This window comes from Haematobia irritans, chromosome 3 (genome assembly GCF_050003625.1).
Source record: "Haematobia irritans isolate KBUSLIRL chromosome 3, ASM5000362v1, whole genome shotgun sequence".
NCBI lineage: Eukaryota > Metazoa > Arthropoda > Insecta > Diptera > Muscidae > Haematobia > Haematobia irritans.
The window spans coordinates 21,372,891-21,397,789 of NC_134399.1; the positions used below are offsets into that span (position 1 = coordinate 21,372,891).

Sequence of the window (24,899 nt, forward strand, 5' to 3'; positions counted from 1 at the left end):
CTTTTTCAAGTTCAATTAGTATAAAATTTAGGAAAAATATTCAGTTAGGCTTTCGCTTTTCCAAATCCGAATTGCCGGGCCTCACGCTTGACACCTGCCATCAGATTTTGTACAGCCACCTTGTCCACCTTCTTCGCCGCAGAAAGCCAGTTTGCCTTGAACTGCTGCTCGTCCTTAGCAGTTTTTTTTTTGGTCTTCTTTAGGTTCCGCTTGACAACAGCCCAGCATTTCTCAATTGGGCGGAGCTCTGGCGTGTTGGGAGGGTTCTTGTCCTTGGGAACCACCTGCACGTTGTTGGCGGCGCACCACTTCATGGCCTTTTTACCGTAATGACAAGATGACAAATCCGGCCAAAACAGTACGGAAAAACCGTGTTTCTTCGGGAAAGGTAGCAGACGTTTATTCAAACACTCTTTCACGTAAATTTCTTGGTTGACAGTCCCGGAAGCTATGAAAATGGTGCTTTTCAAGCCACAGGTACAGATGGCTTGCCAAACCAGATATTTCTTTGCGAACTTTGACAGTTTTATGTGCTTGAAAATATCTGCTACCTTTCCCCTTCCTTTTGCCGTATAAAATTCCTGTCCCGGAAGCTGCTTGTAGTCGGCTTTGACGTAGGTTTCGTCGTCCATTACCACGCAGTCAAACTTCGTCAGCATCGTCGTGTACAGCCTCCGGGATCGCGCTTTGGCCGTCGTATTTTGTTTATCATCGCGGTTTGGAGTCACTACCTTCTAGTAAGTTGATAGTCCGGCTCGTTTTTTGGCTCGATGCACGGTTGTAGACGTTACACCCAGCTTATTTGCGGCATCTCGGAGAGAGAGGTTAGGGTTTCGCTTGAAACTACCAGCAACTCTCTTTGTCGTCTCAGCGGCTTCCGGTTTTCGATTTCCCCCCGATCCAGGCTGTCGACAAACACTTTAATTACATTTGTAACGGTTGATTTGGCAACTTTTAGCGATTTTGCCAGCTTTGCGTGCAAGTAGTTCGGATTTTCGCGATGCGCGAGCAAAATTTTGATACGCTGCTCTTCTTGCTTAGACGGCATTTTGACAACTGAAGAGTGAATTCCAAAATCAAAATAGGAGCAACATTCTACACACACACCTTCAAAATGAGGGGTGTTCAGGTTTTTTAAATGCAAAATTGAAAGAAATACGTCAAGTTTATATTGACCAAATTTTGACCGTATCACCCTTTAATACTTTATATTTAAACAAGTATATACGGCCGTAAGTTCGGCCAGGCCGAATCTTATGTACCCTCCACCATGGAGTGCGTAGAAACGTCTACTAAAGACGATCATCCACAATTGAATTACTTGGATTGTGGCCGAAGGCAAGACATCTTAAAACTTCTTAACATCATCTTGTAAATTGTAAGTTAGTACACACAAATTTTTTTCAATCACACAATTAATTGATCCAATTAATTTTTTAATTGAAATGCTTCAATCACGGAAATGATAGTATCAATCACACTTTTAATTGAGCATCAAAAAAAAAATACTTGATTAAAAAATTAATTGATTTCATTAGCAAATTTCAATTAATTTTTTAACTGATTCAATTAAATTTGTAATTGATATTGATTGCCACATTCAATCAGTTTTTTAGCTAAAAACGAAAGTATTTGTAATCGCTATACCATTATTCATTCACTTTCTATAACTATTTTTAATCCCTTTTTAGTTTGATTCAAAAATTTATAGTTTCAAAAAAAAATTTAATTAAGAATTTAAAAAAAAAAAAACATAATTTTTTTACTGTTTTCTTCTTGCGAGTTTGATTAAAAAGTTATTTGTATCAATTAATTTTTTAATTGCAAATTTAAAAAATTTCAATCATTGATTAATTTGATTAATTGTATCAATTAATTTTTTAATTGAAAAAGTTTTCAACTTCAATCAACATTTTAATTGGGAATATTGTGGTGATATTTTTTTCTGTGTACATGCGGAATATATAGTAGACAAAAGAAAGGTCGATCAAATACGTATATATTCAGTTCTTGACCGGTATATATAGGGAAGAAATTATTACGAACCGATATGAACTTTTGTGCGGTAATTATAGAGCCAGAATTGAATTGAACTATGGGGTCGCTTTTTATGGGGGCTATATACAATTATGAACGCGAGTCTACCAAAAATGGCTGAATTTTTACTGTTTGGTAGATTGGTAGAATTTTTGATGTCTTGGAAAATATTCCTTTCCAACAATGAAAAATTTCCTAAAGAAATAAAATGTTGACGAAATTTTCTATAGAAATAAATTTTTGACAAAATTTTCTATAGATATATAGAATTTTGAAAAAATAAAATTTCTACGGCAATAAAAGTTTGGCTTCAAGAGGCTCCTAAGATCAAATCTGGGGATCGGTTTACAAGGGGGCTATATATAGTCATGGACCGATATGGACCAATTTTTGTATGGTTGTTCGAGACTATATACGAACACTACGTACCAAATTTCAACCGGATCGGATGAATTTTGCTCCTCCATGAGGCTCCGGAGGTCAAATGTGGGAATCGGTTTATATAAGGGCTATATATAATTATGGACCGATATGGACCAATTCTGGCATGGTTGTTACAGACCATATACTAACACCACGTACCAAATTTCAACCGGATCGAATGAAATTTGGTTCTCTTAGAGGCTCCGGAGGTCAAATCTGGGGATCGGTTTATATGGGGGCTATATATAAGTATGAACCGACGTGGACCAATTTTTGCATGGTTGTTAGAGACCATATACTAACGCCACGTACCAAATTTCAACCGGATCGGATGAAATTTTGTTCTTTTAGAGGCTTCTCAAGCCAAATCTGGGGATCGGTTTATATGGGCGCTATATATAATTATGGACCGATGTGGACCAATTTTTGCATGGTTGTTAGAGACCATATACCAACACCATGTACCAAATTTCAACCGGATTGGATGAAATGTGGTTCTCTTAGAGGCTCCGGAGGTCAAATCTGGGGATCAGTTTATATAAGGGCTATATATAATTATATACTAGAGGTCTGCACAATTCCATTTGTAAATGCAGAGTACACGTGTACTTGCTACATGAGTACATCTATTTGAGAGATTCGAAAAATAATTGGTACACATTTTGATGAACACCAAAAGCCACGAGTAACTTCTTGTTGCTACTCTGATGTCTTCGCTACCAACAAACACATATTCCTCTTTCTCTCTTATTGAAGTGTACTCAGAGTGATCACGTCGAGTATGTTGCTAGAACAAAACTTCATAGAGTACTCCATGTACCACGTGCAGTTTCAGAAATACATAAAAACAGTTACTCTCCATAATAAATGTTTTCGGTTTGTTATAAAGAACGGCAAACGTTAAGTTAAGTGTGTGACATACATAAATATATGAAATATGTGACATACATACATATCTATGATTAATAATAATGGAAAGTTTTGCTTCGCACATAACTGAGAAATACTTGTGGTACCACGTGAAGTGAAGGGAATCCATGTTGTACTTCTTCTCAAGTACTTGCATTTTTATTGTTCCTTTTTTTCGGAACACATATTTTTTCGGATAAGTACTTGGTGGTATTTGACAAGCAAGTGTTCTCTTCACTTCACTACTTGCGCTCTGAGAGAAAGATAGTGTATGTACTATATTCGACAGCGAATTGCATACATGTAGTGAAAAGTTATTCGATGCAGACCTCTATTATATACCGATATGGACCAAGTTTTGTACGTACCAAATTTCAACAGGATCGAATGAATTTTACTCCTCCAAGAGGCTCCGGAGGTCAAATATGGGGATCGTTTTACAAGGGGGCTATATATAGTCTTGGGCCGATATGGACCAATTTTTGCACGGTTGTTAGAGACCATATACTAACGTAACAAATTTCGACCGGATCGGATGAAATTTGATTCGCTAAGATGCTCTGCAAGCCGAATCTTGGGGTCGGTTTACGTAAAAGTGAACCGATATGGCCCATTTGCAATACCATCTGACTTACATCAACAACAACTACTTGTGCAAAGTTTAAAGTCGATAGCTTGTGTCGTTCGGAAGTTAGCGTGATTTCAACAGACGGACGGATACGCTTAGATTGACTCAGAATTTCACTACGACCCAGAATATATACTTTATGGGGTCTTAGGTTAGGTTAGGTTAGGTGGCAGCCCGATGTATCGGGCTCACTTAGACTATTCAGTCCATTATGATACCACATTGGTGAACTTCTCTCTTATCACTGAGTGTTACCCGATTCCATGTTAAGCTCAATGACAAGGGACCTCCTTTTTATAGCCGAGTCTGAACGGCGGTCCACATTCCAGTGAAACCACGTAGAGAATCTTTGAACCCCTCAGAAATGTCACCATCATTACTGAGGTGGGATAATCCACCGCTGAAAAACTTTTTGGTGTTCGGTCGAAGCAGGAATCGAATTCACGACCTTGTGTATGCAAGGCGGGCATACAAGGGAGCCACCGTGATGACCATTGCATCACGGTGGCTCCCTTTATGGGGTCTTAGAGCATTATTTCGATGTGTTACAAACTGAATTACAAAGTTAATATACCCCCTATCCTATGGTGGAGAGTATAAAAATCAATTAAATCCTAAAAGTATGCTTTAGAAACTAAATTAAATCTAAGGCAAAAAGTATACACCACCCAATTCAAACAATTTTGTAAAGTGTTTAAGCCAAGTATACGAGCAATTGAACTTGTTATTTTATTTCATTATTTAAATGTAAAATAGCCAATTTGAGAAAATCTTATAATTCTTTCACAGTTATGGAATATTTAGGTCTTTATTTATTCCTTAAGGTGGGTATTAAGTTCTAGTTTAGCCGCTAATTTTCACTAAAGTGAAAATTAAATCTGTAAAAAAGTCATAAAATTATACATTTTTGTTGCAGATTTCATTATAACTTGATGGGGAATATCCCAAAGCAAATTTTTACAATGTTTGTATTCATTAAAATGGATTATTAAAGAAAAGTAATCGTGAAAAAATTACGATTTTAGCGGCTAAGCTCGAACTTAATACCCACTTTTAAAGAAAAAAAACTGAAAATTATTTTAAATGTTTGGATTCGCAATTAATTTTATTTTTGAAGGGGAACCATATTTATTATTATATTTTATTTTTCATAATTTATAATAATACCCTTTATAAACTTTGCCAATGTATAAATTTTTTACACGTCCCTGGTATATTTTTGTAAAATTACGCAGCAAATAAAATTTCCAGGAAACCTCCTACACATATGCAATGTTTTATTTTCTATAAATATTTACACACATGGCCTTTACTATGCGAGTATGCAATATGAGTTTTACAATTGTTTACAAAATCTTAACTCTATACTTCAAAGCAACAGAGCACATTTTTTTATATGTGATAGAAATGCTACCTTATGTATAAAAATTCAAGTAAATCCTAAAAGCATGCTATATAGAAAATAAATTAAATATAAAGGCAAAAAGTATACACCACCTAATTCAAAAATTATAATAATTTATCTATGCCAAGTATATAGGCAATTAAACTTGTTTCATTTTATAATCTAAAAGTAAAATAGGCCATTTATTTGGGGAAATCTCATAATTCTTTCACAGTCATGGGCTATTAAGGTCTTTGTTTATTCCTTATAGAAAAAAACTGCAAATTATTTTAAATTGAATATTAAATGCAAACATGTATATCACACTCAATGCTTTGTCCCATTGTTGGAATGGATAGCAATCCTAGGAGACTAGTTTTAATGGATGAAAGTGAGGATCATGTGCATAAACTAATTAGGCCAATTGTTGGTCATAAATTTAAATGTTTATGGATATGCAAATGACATGGAATGTAGTTTGCATATTTTTAATTAACATTTAATTCATGCCTATTATTCATTCTATTAATCTAATAGTGAGCAAAGCATTTGTGGTAAAAAGCAAATGTTGGCAATATATTGCGGATATCACATATATACAGTTACAAATATTTTGCTAAACAAAAAAAAACATTACGATTTTAGCGGCAGACTGAACAGTGTTGACATTTTTCTTGTGATAATTTTGTTTTTTGTTGTACAATACTTTTTATACAAATAGAACAGATTATGGGTCTCCTGGAATAAGTAAGGCAACTTCTAGAAGAAAATTTCTAGAAAATGGGAACAAATAACAATCGCAATAAAAATTTAAAAAAAATGCTACAGTTTTTATTACGAAAAAAATTGAAATGAATGCTTTTGTTCCATAGCATTTTGAAATCAGTTTTTTCAATTAAATCTAAATTTAACTATTCAATTAAATCTAAATTTAACTAAATTTAACTTATTTTTCTTCATTTCATCTATACACGGTTGAAAAAGACTGTTTTTCATATGTTTGGCTATAAACATTATATGTTTGGAACACAAATTTTTAAATACAATATTTTTGAGTGCAAGCATATAATGTTCATAAACTAGCATAACATGTTTGGGACATATATGTTAATATGTTAGAACATATTATGTTTGGGACATAAAATGTTTGTAAATATAATATGCTTGAATGCAAACATATATTAATTTAGAAATAGCCTATAAACATATATGTGTTTAGTAGCTTGGAGCGCTATTTAACAGGGAGCGATATTGAATTAAGTTGGTGATTGTTGCTTGTTATTACAAAATTAACATTTTATTTTTCCTTGGGCAATTGATCAGCTACTTCTTTGATCTTTACAAACTGTGTGGTCCGCTGTTCGAATCCCCGTCCGGCAAAAGGTAAAATTAAAATAAAAAAAAATCATAAAATTGAATAATTTCTTCTACAATGTTTGTATTACAGAAAAATGTGCTAAGAACTAAAAAATCTCGTGGAAGTGAGAAAGATGTCGGGGAATATACAATTGGGCAGAAACAAAATTTTGAGCATTCAGGTCGAACACCTATGTTGTTAGCACCTACACAAAAAAAAATTTTGATTCAATCACACAAAAAAAAATTTTTCTGATTCAATCACGAAATTAATTGATCCAATTAATTTTTTAATTGAAATGTCTTCAATCACAGAAATGATAGTATCAATTAAAAAATTAATTGAAGGTCAATTAAAAAATTAATTGATCCAATTAAAAAATTAATTGATACTATTAATTTTTGTGATTGATTTTTGTTTCAATTAAAAAATTTGTTGATTCAATTAAATTTTTAATTGAATATTTTTTAAAAGTCAATTAAAATTTTAATTGGAAAATTTTTCGTGAAATTTTTTTCTGTGATCACGAAATTAATTGATCCAATTAATTTTTTAATTGAAATGTCTTCAATCACAGAAATGATATTATCAATTAAAAAATTAATTGAAGGTCAATTAAAAAATTAATTGATCCAATTAAAAAATTAATTGATACTATTAATTTTTGTGATTGATTTTTGTTTCAATTAAAAAATTTGTTGATTCAATTAAATTTTTAATTTAATATTTTTTAAAAGTCAATTAAAATTTTAATTGGAAAATTTTTCGTGAAATTTTTTTCTGGGTATAGTACCTGTTTATTTTCATAATTCATTATGATTGTAAATATATATATATATATATATATATATATATATATATATATATATATATATATATATATATATATATATATATATATATATATATATATATATATATATATATATATATATATATATATATATATATATATATATATAAATAAATAACATTTTGAGTACAATATTGTTTGGGAGAATTTTTTTTAAGCATATAATATTTTTGGGTGCAAAATGCTTCCAAACATATTATATGGTCACATAATAACATATTGTTTTTTGGAAGACAATATTATTGAATTTGGATGCAAAAATACAAAATGTTTGGAACTTAGACTACCCAAACATATATTGTTTAGACCAATATGCTTTCAAACATATTATATATTGGTAGAGATCAAACATATAAATGTTTGGGCAATACCCAAAAATGTATATGCTTGAAGCAAAATATGTTTGGGAGTATATGTTACAGAAGCGATTTTTTGTGAGGGTGTAATCACTTATAAACAGTGTTACCGTTGTGCCACATTAGTGCAAATTTGCCAGTTTTTCAAACAGTGATACTTTTGTGCCACTAAATTCGATAATTTTCACATATTTGTGCTACTTTTTCGTCATAATGTGCTACTTTTTAATTACGCTTAACGTACAGTATAACGTTTTATACATTTTAATCCCAAATACTGTTAAGCGAATACTAAAGCCGCTTAATAATATGCAAAGAAAATTTTCTATTGCATATAAATCTTGTTAATTTTCTTTATATTACATTTCAAGGAAAGATTTTAAATCAAAAGGAAGTAAAATTGTGGTTAGATTTTTAAGGATTAAAATTTACTTCATAATTCCATATAAAACACTGATATAAATGCGTTTAATTTTTTACATTCTCTTTAAAAAAAGTGTGCCATCTTTTATAGCGAATGTCACTTTTCAGAAATTCTCAACGGTAAAGCTGCTCATAATGGGCATTGAGATCAAAATCAAAAAAAAAAAATACTTTATAATTCTATATAAAACACGGATATAAATGCGTTTAATTTTTTACATTATCTTTATAAAAAAAGTATGCCACCTTTTATGCCACTTTTCTCAAAGGTAACGCTGCTCATAATAGGAGTTGAGATCAACATTCAAAAAATATTATAGTATAAAAGAAATTGAGTCGAAAATGGCACAACATGACCAAAAAGTGCCACAAAATGTAAAAGAATATGGCATTTTGGTAGCCAAACAAAAACGGAACACAAAATTAATAACGCTTGAAAAAAATGGCACATCTGTTAAAGGTAGCATAAAAATAAAAAAGGAAAACATCCATATCATCGCATGAAAAAAGTGGCAAATTCACCAATAAAGGGTCACAACTGTAACATTGGCCCTAGTCTTGCTAACTCATTCGCTTTGCAGGATCCTGATATGTAGCTGTGCAAGACATCGCTTCAAAAAAGTGACAAATTCGACACTAAATGGGTACAACAATACCACTGATCCTAGTTTGAATAACTCATTCGCTTTGTATTAGCATAGAGAAAACTGTTGCATTTTGGTGAAGGAATCCATCTAGTCTTAAAATCCTTAGAGCCCAAGTGAGACTGGGTAATCAAAAATTCCAAATCTTCTCAACGCGTACTTTATCATGGATTCTGATAATATTTATATGGCGGTAAATGACACAGAAAAATATTTTTTGTCTTTAATCTTGACATTATCCACCCAGCAAAAAAATTGGAATTTATTTCTAAAGGCACATCTTTAAAAGCACTTCCCAAAATGTTCTCCCAAAAGATGTTCTTTATTTTAACTACACAGAAAGTTCTTTTAATTCAATTTTTTATAGCTCGCTTTTTCATATTTTTAATTTAAAATTTTTTGTCAAATAGGTTAAAAACAGGGTAAGAATTAATAAAAAATTAATAACAAAAAAATAATAAATAAACAAGTAAGGAAAGTCTAAAGTTGGGCGGGGCCGACTATATTATATCCTGCACCACTTTGTAGATCTAAATTTTCGATACCATATCACATCCGTCAAATGTGTTGGGGGCTATATATAAAGGTTTGTCCCAAATACATACATTTAAATATCACTCGATTTGGACAGAATTTGATAGACTTTTACAAAATCTATAGACTCAAAATTTAAGTTGGCTAATGCACTAGAGTGGAACACAATTTTAGTAAAAAAATAGGGGAAACATTTAAATCTGCAGCAATTTTAAGGAAACTTTGCAAAAGTTTATTTATGATTTATCGCTCAATATATATGTATTAGAAGTTTAGGAAAATTAGAGTAATTTTTAACAACTTTTCGACTAAGCAGTGGCGATTTTACAAGAAAAATGTTGGTATTTTGACCATTTTTGTCGAAATCAGAAAAACATATAAAGGGTGGTTAAATTGTAAGGGCCGATGTTGAATGTTGACTACACCTAAACGCCAAGGTTTTTTCCGAATTTTATTTGACATTTCTCTATTTCAGACTTACTCAATTTGAACCATGTAGAGATACACAATCCAACAACGTGCTAAATGCTTCCAAGAAATGGCAACAGTGGATGATCAATTTTCGAAGAAAATCATCTTCAGTGATGAGGCACATTTTCACCTCAGTGGATTCGTCAATAAACAGAATTGCCGCATTTGGGCGAATGAGAATCCAAAATTGTCGAAAAACCAATGCACCCACAAAGAGTGACTGTTTGGTGCGGTTTATGGGCTAGCGGCATCATCGGGCCGTATTTGTTCCAAAATGAGGCCGGTCAGGTAGTTCGCTATCGTGAGATGGTAACGAACTTTTTATGGCCCGAATTGGAAGATATGGATGTGGACGATATGTGGTTTCAGCAGGACGGTGTCACTTGCCACACAGCTAACGAAACAATGGCTCTTTTGCGCAACAAATTCAATGGCCGTGTTATCTCACGTAATGGCGATGTCAATTGGCCGCCAAGATCATGTGATTTGACACCGTTGGACTTTTTTCTTTGGGGTTATTTGAAAGAAAAGGTGATGGTCGATCAGCCAGCAACAATTCAAGAGCTAAAGGATGAGATAATTCGGCACATTACCGGCATAGAACCTCCATTATGCCTCAGCGACCATCGGATGAAGGTGTGCCATCGAGGTCGCGGCGCCCATTTGGCCGATATTTTGTTCCATACATAATTGAGTAATACCAATATATCATAATATAATAAAATTACAATAATTTCCTAAATAGTTTGTGTTTTATTCAAAATCAACATCGGCCCTTGAAATTTAACCACCCTTTATATGGGAGCTATATCTAAATCTGAACCGATTTCAACCAAAATTGGCACGCATAGCTACAATGCTAATTCTACACCCTGTGCAAAATTTCAATTAAATCAGAGTAAAAGGTTGGCCACTGTGGTCATATGAATGTAAATCGGGCGAACGATATATATATGGGAGCTATATCTAAATCTGAAGCGATTTCAATAAAATTTGGCACACTTGACTATAGTACTAATTGTTCTTCTTGTGCAAAATTTTAAGCAAATTATGGTAAAACTCTGGCTTCTGGGGCCATATAAGTCCATATCGGGCGAAATATATATATGGGAGCTATATCTAAATCTGAACCGATTTCAATAAAATTTGGCACACTTGACTATAGTACTAATTGTTCTTCTTGTGCAAAATTTTAAGCAAATTATGGCAAAACTCTGGCTTCAGGGGCCATATAAGTCCATATCGGGCGAAATATATATACGAGAGCTATAACTAAATCTGAACCGATTTCAATAGGATTCTATTCTGAGCCAATAGGGTTCTATTCTGAACCAAAACACATACTAGTGCCAAATTTGAAGTCGATTGCACTAAAAATGCGACCTAGACTTTGATTACAAAAATGTGTTCACGGACAGACGGACATGGCTATATCGACTCAGGAGCCCACCTTAAGCATTTTTGCCAAAGACACCATGTGTCTATCTCGTCTCCTTCTGGATGTTGCAAACATATGTACTAACTTATAATACCCTGTTCCACAGTGTGGCGCAGGGTATAAAAATTATAAATCAATTCTAGAAAACTTGCGAATTTTTAAAAATATTTGAGATCAATCGTTACAGGCAAGTACCAGAATGCATTAAAAATCATAAAAAATGATAAAAAATCAATATTCGAGAAAATATCACAAAATTTTTTAATTCACATCCAAAACACTGAAATCCGGTCACACCTTAAGTAGTGATGCAAATTCAGTGCAACAGCTGGTGGACATCCATTCTCTGACAAGGCCATGTCAAATTCGTCGCTTCTGCGCCAATTTTGCACCACTTCCGAATCCAAAAGGAACTACTTTTTTGGCGACGCTTTTTTTTTTGCTGGGCAGCATTTTATCACTCATAGGCACTACGCTGGAAGAGGAGTATTTTTTTGTTTTTTTTTGTGGAATGAAATTTGAGGCAATCGAAGACTTTTTTGACGCTAAAAGAGACAGTAGTTGAATCGTTTACCATAAACTCGGAATTTTTTCAAAAAAATACTTTATAAGATAGGGGAATTTCGTTGTATATAAAATTTCATTCCAGACGAAAGCACTCTATTTTTTGGTGTAATTTTTCTCTGAGCTTTTAGAAATTGTTAACGGAAATATTAACCTTGGTTTTAAATTAAATATGTAGTTCTTTTGACCTCTTTAATGATATACATACGTCCATTATAGCATAGTGTAACAAAAAATTATGCCTATAAATAGTTTTGTATTTTCATTGGCCAATATAAAAAAAATCATTCATTTATGGCAAAGGAAATATAAATTTATATCTGTCAAAAACATAAAAATTCTTTGTGAATTACTAAAACAAATATATCGTAAAAAAAACACAGAAATATATAATAATTTTATTTGTTAACTGTTGACAATGAATGGACCAGACTTGACCGAGTGGCCAACCAACCAACTGAGCGTTTATTCATTTTTCATTTGTTTGAATGAAAGCAAAACCAACATTTTTCCCTTACTTCCTGTAGTTGTTATTTTCCCTTTCGCTTAATTAATTCTATATTCTTATTGACGTAAATTTAAAACATTTTTTTTTTTATAAATTTAAATAATTAAACGATGCACACATACAGTCACAAAAGGCTTAACATTTTTTCCATATTCTGTTTTTGTTTGTTTTGTTATTTTTTTTTTTTGCTATATTTCTTCCGATAACAATAAAGTTCTACTCATATGTGATGCGCCATGGTATATGGTGTGAATATGGAAAAATAAGGTAGAAGATGGGTTGGTGTGGTTATGAAACCCAGGAAAAAATATATTCTAGGGAACAGCAGGTAAATTTTAAAAACACCCAAATAAACTGCACCACAAGTCAAAAGGCCATAGCGAAGGGGGAATCAGCAGGTGTAAGAAACCATTAATCCCACAAAAAAAAAAAATGCCAACTGTATGTGTATATGTTAGTGGTTGGCAACAACAGCATCATCAGCCCTAAATTCTTTTGAAAACTGAAATATACCGGCTTAGACAATAAGACATAAAACAAACAAACTTTACAAGCTGTTTTAAAGGAATGTTTTATTAAACACAAAAATGTTTAATTTGGTTGAAAAACAAATGGTAGTTACCCAGCAAACAAAATTTGGAAGTTCTTCCAAAGGCACAACTTTAAAAGCACTTCCAGAAGATGCACTCCCAATGATGTTCTTTATTTTAACTACCCAGGAAGTTCTTTTAATTCAATTTTTTATAACTTGGTTTTTTATACCTCCACCATAGGATGGGGGTATATTAACTTTGTCATTCCGTTTGTAACACATCGAAATATTGCTCTAAGACCCCATAAAGAATATATATTCTGGGTCGTGGTGAAATTCCGAGTCGATCTGAGCATGTCCGTCCGTCCGTCCATCCGTCCGTCCATCCGTCCGTCCATCCGTCCGTCTGTTGAAATCACGCTAACTTCCGAACGAAACAAGCTATCGACTTGAAACTTGGCACAAGTAGTTGTTATTGATGTAGGTCAGATGGTATTGCAAATGGGCCATATCGGTCCACTTTTACGTATAGCCCCCACATAAACGGACCCCCAAGTTTGGCTTGCGATTGCTATAAGAGAAGCAAATTTCATCCGATCCGGCTGAAATTTGGTACATGGTGTTAGTATATGGTCTCTAACAACCATGCAAAAATTGGTCCATATCGGTCCACTTTAACGTATAGCCCCCATATAAACGGACCCCCAAATTTGGCTTGCGATTGCTCTAAGAGAAGCAAATTGCATCCGATCCGGCTGAAATTTGGTACATGGTGTTAGTATGTGGTCTCAAAAAACCATGCATAAATTGGTCCACATCGGTCCATAATTATATATAGCCCCCATATAAACCGATCCCCCGATTTGGCTTGCGAAGCCTCTAAGAGAAGCAAATTTCATCCGATCCGGCAGAAATTTGGTACATGGTGTTGGTATATGTTCTCTAATGACCATGCATAAATTGGTCCACATCGACCCATAACTATATATAACCCCCATATAAGCCGATCCCCAGATTTGAACTCCGGAGCCTCTTAGAGGAGCAAAATTCATCCGATCCGGTTGAAATTTGGTACGTGGTGTTAGTATATGGTCTCTAACAACCATGCAAGAATTGGTCCATATGGGTCCATAATTATATATAGCCCCCATATAAATCGATCCCCAGATTTGTCCTCCGGAGCCTCTGGAGGAGCAAAATTCATCCGATCCGGCTGAAATTTGGAACATGGTGTTAGAATGTGGTCTCTAACAAACACGCAAGAATTGGTCGATATCGGTCCATAATTATATATAGCCCCCATATAAACCGTTCCCCAGATTTGATCTCCGGAGCCTCTTGAAGGAGCAAAATTCATCCGATCGGGTTGAAATTTGCAACGTGGTGTTAGTATAAGGCCGCTAATAACCATGCCAAAATTGGTCCATATCGGTCTATAGTTATATATAGCCGACCCCCAATCACACAAAAATTGGTCCATATCGGTTCATAATCATGGTTGCCACTCGAGTCAAAAATAATCTACCAAAATTTTATTTTTATAGAAAACATTGTCAAAATGTTATTTCTATAGAAAATTTTGTCAAAATTTTATTTCTATAGAAAATTTTGTCAAAATTTTATTTCTATAGAAAATTTTTTCCAAATTTTATTTCTATAGAAAATTTTGTCAAAATTTTATTTCTATAGAAAATTTTGTCAAAATTTTATTTCTATAGAAAATTTTGTCAAAATTTTATTTGTATAGAAAATGTTGTCAAAATTTTATTTCATAGAAACTTTAAACTTAATTATATACGTATTTAATCGGCCTTTTCTAGTTTAATATATACCACGTATGGACTATGTGGTATATATTACGGTATTAGGTTTTAAGATACCTTGCCATCGGCTTCAGTAGAAGTTTCTACGCAATCCATGGTGGAGGGTACATAAGCTTCGGCCTGGCCGAACTTACGGCCGTATATACTTGTTCTTACTTTTAATGGGTAATTTTAACTTTTTTTTTGTTTTAAATAGGTTAAAAATAGAGTAAGAAATTATAAAATGGTACAAATCATTTAAATTTTGTCGAAAAAAAATGCTAAATCCAAACCGAAAAATTGTGAATTTTTGAAAATATTTGAGGTCAAACCTTTCCGACAAGCGTTAGAATCTATTAAAAATTAAAAAATTATTTATTTTACAAAATATCACAGAATTTTTTAATATACATCCAAAAACATTGAATTCGGATCACACCTAAAAATGTGAACTTCCGTCCTATGACAAGCCCATGTTAAATTCATCGCTTCTGCGTCAATTTTGTAACACTTCCGGATCCAAAAAGAACATTTTCATTACCTTTTTGGCGACGCATGAAATGAAATGAAATGAAAAGAAATGAAACGGTCTAACAAAGAAAAACACATTTTTTTTATCAAAATTCGTTTTTATTATTCAACATAGTTCCCTTCAAGAGCGATTTTTGATACCAGTTTGGTAAAACTCCTTCGGTTTTGCCTCAAAATAGGCCTCAGTTTCGGCGATCACCTCTTCACTGCAGCCAAGTTTTTTCCCTACGAGCATCTTTTTGAGGTGTGAGAACAAGAAAATGTCGCTGGGGGCCAGATCTGGAGAATACGGTGGGTGGGGAAGCAATTCGAAGCCCAATTCATGAATTTTTGCCATCGTTCTCAATGACTTGTGGCACGGAGCGTTTCCTTGGTGGAACAAAACTTTTTTCTTCTTCATATGGGGCCGTTTTGCCGCGATTTCGACCATCAAACGCTCCAATAACGCCATATAATAGTCACTGATGATGGTTTTTCCCTTCTCAAGATAATCGATAAAAATTATTCCATGCGCAACCCAAAAAACAGAGGCCATTACTTTTCCAGCCGACTTTTGAGTCTTTCCACGCTTCGGAGACGGTTCACCGGTCGCTGTCCACTCAGCCGACTGTCGATTGGACTCAGGAGTGTAGTGGGGCAGAGTCCGGAAACTCATTATCAAGCCAAGGTTTTGCTTCCACCGTATTTGTTCCCTCCAGAAAACAGTATTTTATCAAAACACGAAATTCCTTTTTTTCTATTTTTTTTCACAATAACAAAAGTTGCTTCACAAAAGACGCTCTATCTCACAAACTAATTGACTTACAGACGTCAAATTTTGACACGAATCATTTGAAGGTTGGTACTATATAAAAATAATATGCATTTAATACTAGCGACGCCATCTATGTGTCAGACCGGGGACTTATCAGCCAACCTGTTATACATTAGTAAGTTCGGCCGGGCCGAATCTTAAATACCCACCACCATGAATCAAATATTAGGGTTTCCTTTGAAATTTCAAGGGGGTTTGAGGACAGATCAAGCAGAGCAGTTCAACCAATACACTTCCCGAAGATAAATTTAAAGATTTTACCTATGAAGACTATATCGGATTCTGGATTTATAAGAACCATTTTTGTTTGAGTTTTAGAGGAATCATTAAGTGTGCAAGAAAATTATAAAATAACGTCTTGATTTGAAATCTTAAATCTGTAGATTTTCACCCGAGAAGTAAAATCTGGAAATTTTGCATTGAGTTTCAAGCAATTTTCATGATCAGTGCGCCTTCTATACCCACAAAAAGTGAAATCGGTCTATATGGAGCCATTACCAATTGGACCGATAAAAACTTAATCCGATACACGTTTTTGTGAGCCTAAAATACCAGAATATTTACAATTTCCGCCAAATCGGATAAAAACTACGATTTCTATAAACCCAAGGAGTTAAATCGGGAGATCGTTCTTATGGGGGCTATACTAAAATATGGACCGATACTCATCGTTTTTGGCACACCTCTTTATGGCCCAAAAATACCTCTAGATTTCCAATTTCAGGCAAATAGGATAATAACTTCGGATTCTAGAAGCCCAAGAAGTAAAATCGGGAAATCGGTCTATATGGGGGCTATACCAAAATATGGACCGATACTCACCATTTTCGGCACACTCTTTATGGTCCTAAAATACATCTAGATTTCCAATTGGATAAAAACTACGGTTTCTGTAAGCCCAAGACCCCAAATCGCGAGGTCGGTTTATATGGGGACCATATCAAAACATGGACCGATACTCACCATTTTCGGCACATCTTTTTATGGTTCTTAAGTACCTCTCGATTTCCAATTTCAGGTAAGTTGAATAAAAACTGCGGATTCTAGAAACCCACGAAGTAAAATCGGGAGATCGATCTATATGGGGGCTATACCAAAACATGGGCCGATACTCACAATTTTTGGCACACCTCTTTATGGTCCGGAAATACCTCTGGATTTCCAATTTCAGGCAAATTGTATAAAAACTACGGTTTCTATAAGCCCAAATCGGGAGGTCAGTTTATATGGGGACTATATCAAAACCTGGACCGATATAGCCCATCTTCGAACTTGACCTGCCTCCAGACAAAAGACGAGTTTGTGTAGCGTGATTACAACAGACAGACAGCCAGTCTTAGAATTTCTCCCTGATCAAGAATATATATACTTTATATAGTCGGAAATCGATATTTCGAAGTGTTACAAAAGGAATGACAAACTTAGTACACCCCCATCCACCCCCATTCTATGGTGGTCAATCTCTAGTGTCTACTTCGTGTTATTGCAAAATAAAAATCTGGTCTAAAGTAGAGGTGTGCAAGTGACACGAAATTGTCGTGACTCACGCTCATGACAACAGCGAGAGTGTGCGTGAGCGTGATTAACAAACCAAAATGTCGTGCGTGAGTCACGAAAATATCTTCGTGAGTGTGCGTTAGTAACGAATTACACTCACGAAAATATTCCTGCTCACCAACATAAAACGCTAAAGAGTTAAATTCAATTACAATTTTAGTGACACCTGGGATGTTAAGAGTTTAAAAACACTCTCGATTTTAATAATGCTCATGTTTTCAAACACTTTGGTAAGGTAAATTAATCGTAAAATTATTCGTGAGTCACGATATTTTTCGTGAGTCACGATATTTTTCGTGAGTCACTACGTTTTCGTGCGTGAGTGTGCATAAGTACAAATTTTCTTTTCGTGAGTGTGCGTGAGTCCTACCAAAAAATATCGTGCGTGAGTATGATTTTTCAGTCGTGAGTGTGCGTGAGCGTGAGTAAACTATTACTCACGTGCACACCTCTAGTCTAAAGTGTCCCTTACATCGGATACAATATCGTATTTCTTAATAAAAAAAACCTAGTTAACCAACATGTTCTCATTTCTTTTTTTCTTTTTGCAGAATTCTCAATTTACTCAATTCACCATTTCTATTCTAGTTTTATCATATTTCATTGCAATACCTTAAGGTAAACTATAAAAGACTAATCTGAAATAATGTTATTACATTTTCTACAAAATAATAAAATGCATTTCTCATTGTAAAAGAAAATTCTAAGTTTTTCTTATCTTGCCTCAAACGAAACCACTTTCTTGACATGCCCACCGCAGAAAAAAAACCCGAACACTTGCCATTATGATTAATTGCCCTTAAAGTATGCTACATTTACAGTTTCATTTTCCTTACCAAAGACCAAATGGTATACAATTTCTTTTTTATCCCTTCCATCTCTCTCGTTTCTTTTACAGAAAAATAACCATTGTTATCAAATCTTTGAAAACTTCAGCATATTGCAGATACTAGAGCGTACATTATTTGTAACATAATGCTAAAGAATTTATGTAGATGCATACCCACAACTCATAGTACATATGTCAAATAGTTTTTCAATTTTCCTTAAAGTATGTCAGGGTTTCCGCAGTTTCTTTTGTCGTTTACAAATATTTATTTAAAAAAAGAGCACATAAAAGTATGCTTTGAATTTAGTTCACTTGGATCATTTCAATTATAAAAAGATATGTGTTTATTTGTTGTTGTTAAAATGTATACAACGTGTTGTAAATGATGTTTTTGGGATGTTAGACTGGTTATGGGTGGGAAGATATACATGGGGGAAAATGTATGGAATGTATACGATGTCTCAGCGCCTAAAAGTTGGCAATGTTTTGATAACATTGAAACATAAATTGAAAAAGATACATTAAATAAATATTAATATAGAAATGGAATTCCATCATAGAGGAAATGTAGGTAGACAAAATTTGGATTGATTAATTTTTGATATAATAAAATAATAAAAAAAAATAATTGGTGACAAAAAACTCTCATTACCAAGTAATTTTGGAGATAAGGTAGTTCAAAATTGTTAAGAAATAAATATTAAATGGAAATATTAAAAATAAATTATCGTGAACACAAAAAAATCTCTGGCATTTTTTTTAATATAAAAGCCACATTTCTCTGATACAAAAATTGTTTCTTCGACCCAACGCCAGTAATTTTTCACTGAGGACATTTTAAAGTCCAATTGTTTCCTTCAAACTACAAAATTTTCTTTAACAACTGAACACAATTAATTATTTTCTTGAATTTTTCCAAAAATCTTTACTTATTTTTTTGATATCGTGATTCGACGTGATGTCAGCGTTTGTAATATTGTTTAGTTAAAATTTTCTAAAAATAATCTAAATTTTCTAAAATTAACCAAGATTTTTCTTCCTGGTGGGTTTACCGTTTTTTCAGTATATATGCCCTCTAACAACCACGCAAAAATTGGTCCATATCGCACAGTGGTCGGTGCTGTATGGAGTTAGCGGCCAAAAATACTTCCAGGATAGGTATAATCGTGAAAATTCGGTCACGGCTTTATAATTATATCAGAACGATTTAATGTTAAAATGGAATTGATTGATGACAATTTGGTATATAGACCGACTTCCCGATTTTATTTCTTGGACTTCTAGAAACTGTATTTTCTATCCGATTTGCCTGAACATTGAAATCTAAGGGCATTTTAGGACCAAAAATAGGTGTGCCTCTAGATTTCAAATGGGGTGTATCGGTCCATGTTTTGGTATAGCGCCCATGTAAACCGATCTCCCGGTTTTACTTTTTGGGCTTTTGGAAACCATAGTTTCTATCTGATTTCCCCGAAATTGGAAATCCAGAGGTATTTTAGATCCACAAATAGGTGTGCCGAAAATGGTGTCAATCGGTCCATGTATCCCGATTTTACTTGTAGGACTGCTAGACACCGTATTTTCTAACCGATTTGCCTTAAACTTGAAATCTAACAGGTTGGCTGATAAGTACCCGGTCTGACACATAGATGGCGTCGCTAGTATTAAATGCATATTATTTTTATATAGTACCAACCTTCAAATGATTCGTGTCAAAATTTGACGTCTGTAAGTCAATTAGTTTGTGAGATAGAGCGTCTTTTGTTATTGTGAAAAAAAAATGGAAAAAAGGAATTTCGTGTTTTGATAAACTACTGTTTTCTGAAGGGAAAAAATACGGTGGAAGCAAAAACTTGGCTTGATAATGAGTTTCCGGACTCTGCCCCAAGGAAATCAACAATAATTGATTGGTATGCAAAATTCAAGCGTGGTGAAACCATCACGGAGGACGATGAACGCAGTGGATGCCCAAAAGAGGTGGTTACCGACGAAAATATAAAAAAAAAACATCCATAAAATGATTTTGAATGACCGTAAATTGAAGTTGATCGAGATAGCAGAGGCCTCAAAGATATCAAAGAAACGTGTTGGTCATAACATTCATCAATATTTGGATATGCGGAAGCTCTGTGCAAAATGGGTGCCGCGCGAGCTCACATTTGACCAAAAACAACAACGTGTTGATGATTCTGAGCGGTGTTTGCAGCTGTTAACTCGTAATACACGGCAGTTTTTCCGTCGATATGTGACAATGGATGAAACATGGCTCCATCACTACACTCCTCAGTCCAATCGACAGTCGGCTGAGTGGACAGCGACCGGTGAACCGTCTCCGAAGCGTGGAAAGACTCAAAAGTCCGCTGGCAAAGTAATGACCTTTTTATCGATTATCTTGAGAAGGGAAAAACCATCAACAGTGACTTTTATATGGCGTTATTGGAGATTTTGAAGGTCGAAATCGCGGCAAAATGGCCTCATATGAAGAAGAAAAAAAGTGTTGTCCCACCAAGACAACGCACCGTGCCACAAGTCATTGAGAACGATGGCAAAAATTCATGAATTGGGCTTCGAATTGCTCCCCACCCACCGTATTCCCCAAATCTGGTCCCAGCGACTTTTTCTGGTTCTCAGACATCAAAAGGATGCTCGCAGGGAAAAATTTTTGGCAGCAATGAAGAGGTGTTCGCCGAAACTGAGGCTTATTTTGGGGCAAAACCGAAGGAGTAGTACCAAAATGGTATCAAAAAATTGGAAGGTCGTTATAATCGTTGTATCGCTCTTGAAGGGAACTACATATGTTGAATAATAAAAACGAATTTTGACAAAAAAAATGTGTTTTTCTTTGTTAGACCGGGGACTTATCAGCTAACCTGTTACGCCCTGTAACAAACGTGTAAAAATTGGTTCATATTGGTCCACAATTATTTCATGAAAACGTTGACCGAGATTGCGCCTCAAATGATCTATCCGCCTAGTCCAATTTTGGATGCATTGGTAGCCTTTTCAATGATTCTGGCTGATATTCACTTTAAAATCGACGATTCTGGTTATTTACATACCCGTTGAGCCAAAAATTAGTTTCGTCTCGTTTGTAAAACTATGCAAATGTAAATTATAGACCAAACTGAAGATGTTTCGACAGACAGAGAGACAAAACACGAAACGTGCATCAGTTGTTTAAATCAGAGTTGAAAACAAAAAGTAGCTAACAAAACAACCTTTCCTATCAGCTGATTCTATAATCAACCTTTTCAGTATTTAGCTGTTAAACAGGGCACACGCTGAATATAAAACCAACGATGTTGTCGTTTTATCAAGTAACTTACCACAAAAAAATATTGGAACTTACCTAAAAGAAAAGAATAAACAAAAAGATATATTAGTACTTGCATTTGAGATTTAATATAATTTGAATATTATCTTTTTCTGAATATAAATTGAATTTATAGCTTAAAGTTGGTACTATGTTCGTGGGTGCCTTATGTCCTCAATAGCCTCTATGTTATTTTCAAGGTATTGAATCGACACTGGAATGTTGGCATAGATCTTAAACTTTCACGTGCTCCCCCAAACGAAGCGGTCGCAGGGTGATGAAGAATATAAAATTATGTATGTTTACAAAAATCCCTCCTTTGAAATCATTCGTATAATTGAGAGGGTTATCATTTAAATGTGAATTTGTTTATTTTCATAAAATTTTAATTTCCATCACCATAAATGGTTTTAAACAAAAAACAGATGCAACATCAAAATGCATTTTACTTTTGGCTCTTTGAAACAATGTAAGATGTTTATAATTTTCAAAACTGAAATATGTTTGATAGTTTTAACAGCTAATAAAAATGATTCATTGAAACAGATTTGATTTAATGGGAAAATATGAGAAAATAAGAACGACTACTATTTAATAAACGGGAAAAAATACAATTTTATCGATTGAAGGAATACGTATTGAGAGTTATAAGAAAAAAAGAAATGGCATACGTAGTTTAATGAAAACCTCAGAAAAAAGACAATTTTGATAGCCGATTTTTAGTTCAAGAAAATTGGTTGATTCCTGTTAAATTTTTACCAAATATGAGGAAATTTTCCTTTAAAGTTAACGTCGATGCAAAGATTTTGACTTTCCCTTAAGGATTTTGGTAATGATTTCGATCCAAAGATGCGGTTTCATTAAAATAATGACATTTTTAGCGACCTAACATATTTTCATAATGTAAACGAGCCTCCAAAATAAAATGAAATTACTCCCCAAAAACATAAAAAAATGTTTTTTTGTTTTCCAAACAATTTTTTGGGGTCCTACTTCATTCAATTTTTTGGGGCTAATTTTCATGGAGCCCATTTTCATAGAGCCGCGGAAGCCATTTAGTTATACATAGGCTGCATTGATTTCTCATTAGTTCTTCATATGTGATTCTATAACTGGACACCTCCCAAATGTGGTCAAAATTTAGCGACCTTGGGTGTCCAATTTAGAGAGGTTTCACTGTACTTACGATTTAATTTAAAAAATAAGAAAATAAAGATCGCCACACTATTCAAACATCCAGAAGAGTATTTTTAGATGTAAATAAATTTTTGTATTTTTGCATCCAAATTCAATAATGTTGTCTTCCAAAAAACAATATGTTATTTTGTAAACATATAATATGTTTGGAAGCATTTTGCACCCAAAAATATTATATGCTTAAAAAAATTCTCCCAAACAATATTGTGCTCAAAATTTTATTTATTTTTTTATATATTTACAATCATAATGAATTATGAAAATAAACAGGTAATATAGGTGCTAACAACATGGGTTTTCGACCTGAATGCTCAAAATTTTGTTTCTGCCTAATTGTATATTCCCCCACATCTTTCTCACTTCCACGACATTTTTTAGTTCTTAGCACCTTTTTCTGTAATACAAACATTGTAGAAGAAATTATTCAATTTTTTTTATTTTAATTTTACCTTTTGCCGGACGGGGATTCGAACAGCGGACCACACAGTTTGTAAGGATCAAAGAAGTAGCTGATCAATTGCCCAAGGAAAAATAAAATGTTAATTTTGTAATAACAAGCAAGAACCACCAACTTAATTCAATATCGCTCCCTGTTAAATAGCGCTCCAAGCTACTAAACACATATATGTTTATAGGCTATTTCTAAATTAATATATGTTTGCATCCAAGCATATTATATTTACAAACATTTTATGTCCCAAACATAATATGTTCTAGCATATTAACATATATGTCCCAAACATGTTATGCTAGTTTATGAACATTATATTCTTGCACTCAAAAATATTGTGTTTAAAAATTTGTGATCCAAACATATAATGTTTATAGCCAAACATGAAAAACAGTCTTTTTCATCCGTGTACAGACTGTCATCCACAATCGAACTACTTGGGTTGCGGTAACACTTGCCGATGACAAGGTATCTTAAAACTTCTTAGCACCGTCTTCTAAATTGACAAAATTGTCTATAGAAATAAAATTTTGCCAAAATTTTCTATAGAATAAAATTTTGACAAAATTTTCTATAAAAAGAAAATGTTGACAAAATTTTCTATAGAAATTAAATTTTGACAAAATTTTCTGTGGAAATAAAATTTTGATAAATTTTTCTACAGAAATAAAATTTTGACAAAATTATCTATAGAAATAAAAATTTGACAAAATTATCTATAGAAATAAAATTTTGCCAAAATTTTCTATAGCAATAAAATTTTGCCAAAATTTTCTATAGAAATAAAATGTTGATAAAACAGCGTACGAAAACAAACAAAACAAAACGTTTCCAATTGTTTCGTTTCGTACAATCCACATGTCCAAAACGAAACGAAACGAAAACCTGACATAACGGCATTTGCCTTTCGTTTTGTATTGTTTTTGTTCGTGAGTGGAAACCAAACCTAAACTGAAAAGTACTGTGTTGCTTAGTAAAATGTAGGAAACAAAACGGTACACATTGAATGCAAACGTTTCGCAAACGTTTGCTCATTCATTAAGTCCTTACAAGAAGAAAAATCTTGAATGTTATTTTTATACCCTTCACCACTACTGTGGCATAGGGTATAATAAGTTTGTGCATTTGTATGTAACGCTTTAGTAACGATTGGTTTCAGAAAAGTCTGTATATGTAATTTTGTGTGCAAAGAACAGCTCGCAATTTAAGTCCGATCGTTCTCAAATTTGGCACAGAATTTCACTTTGGCTCAAAACAATCGCTATGGATTTTGAAAAAAAAAAATTGTTTCAGATTATCAGCTAAATCGGTTCCGATTTAGATATAGCTCCCATATATGTTATA

The 24,899-nt window shown here is 33.6% G+C and overlaps 1 protein-coding gene across 5 annotated transcripts in view; it reads right to left on the reverse strand.

Moving 5' to 3' along the window:
* flw (protein phosphatase 1 catalytic subunit flapwing) overlaps positions 1-24,899 on the reverse strand; it is a 246,223-nt gene that overhangs the window by 44,569 nt on the left and 176,755 nt on the right. The gene's annotated exons all lie outside the window — the stretch shown is intronic.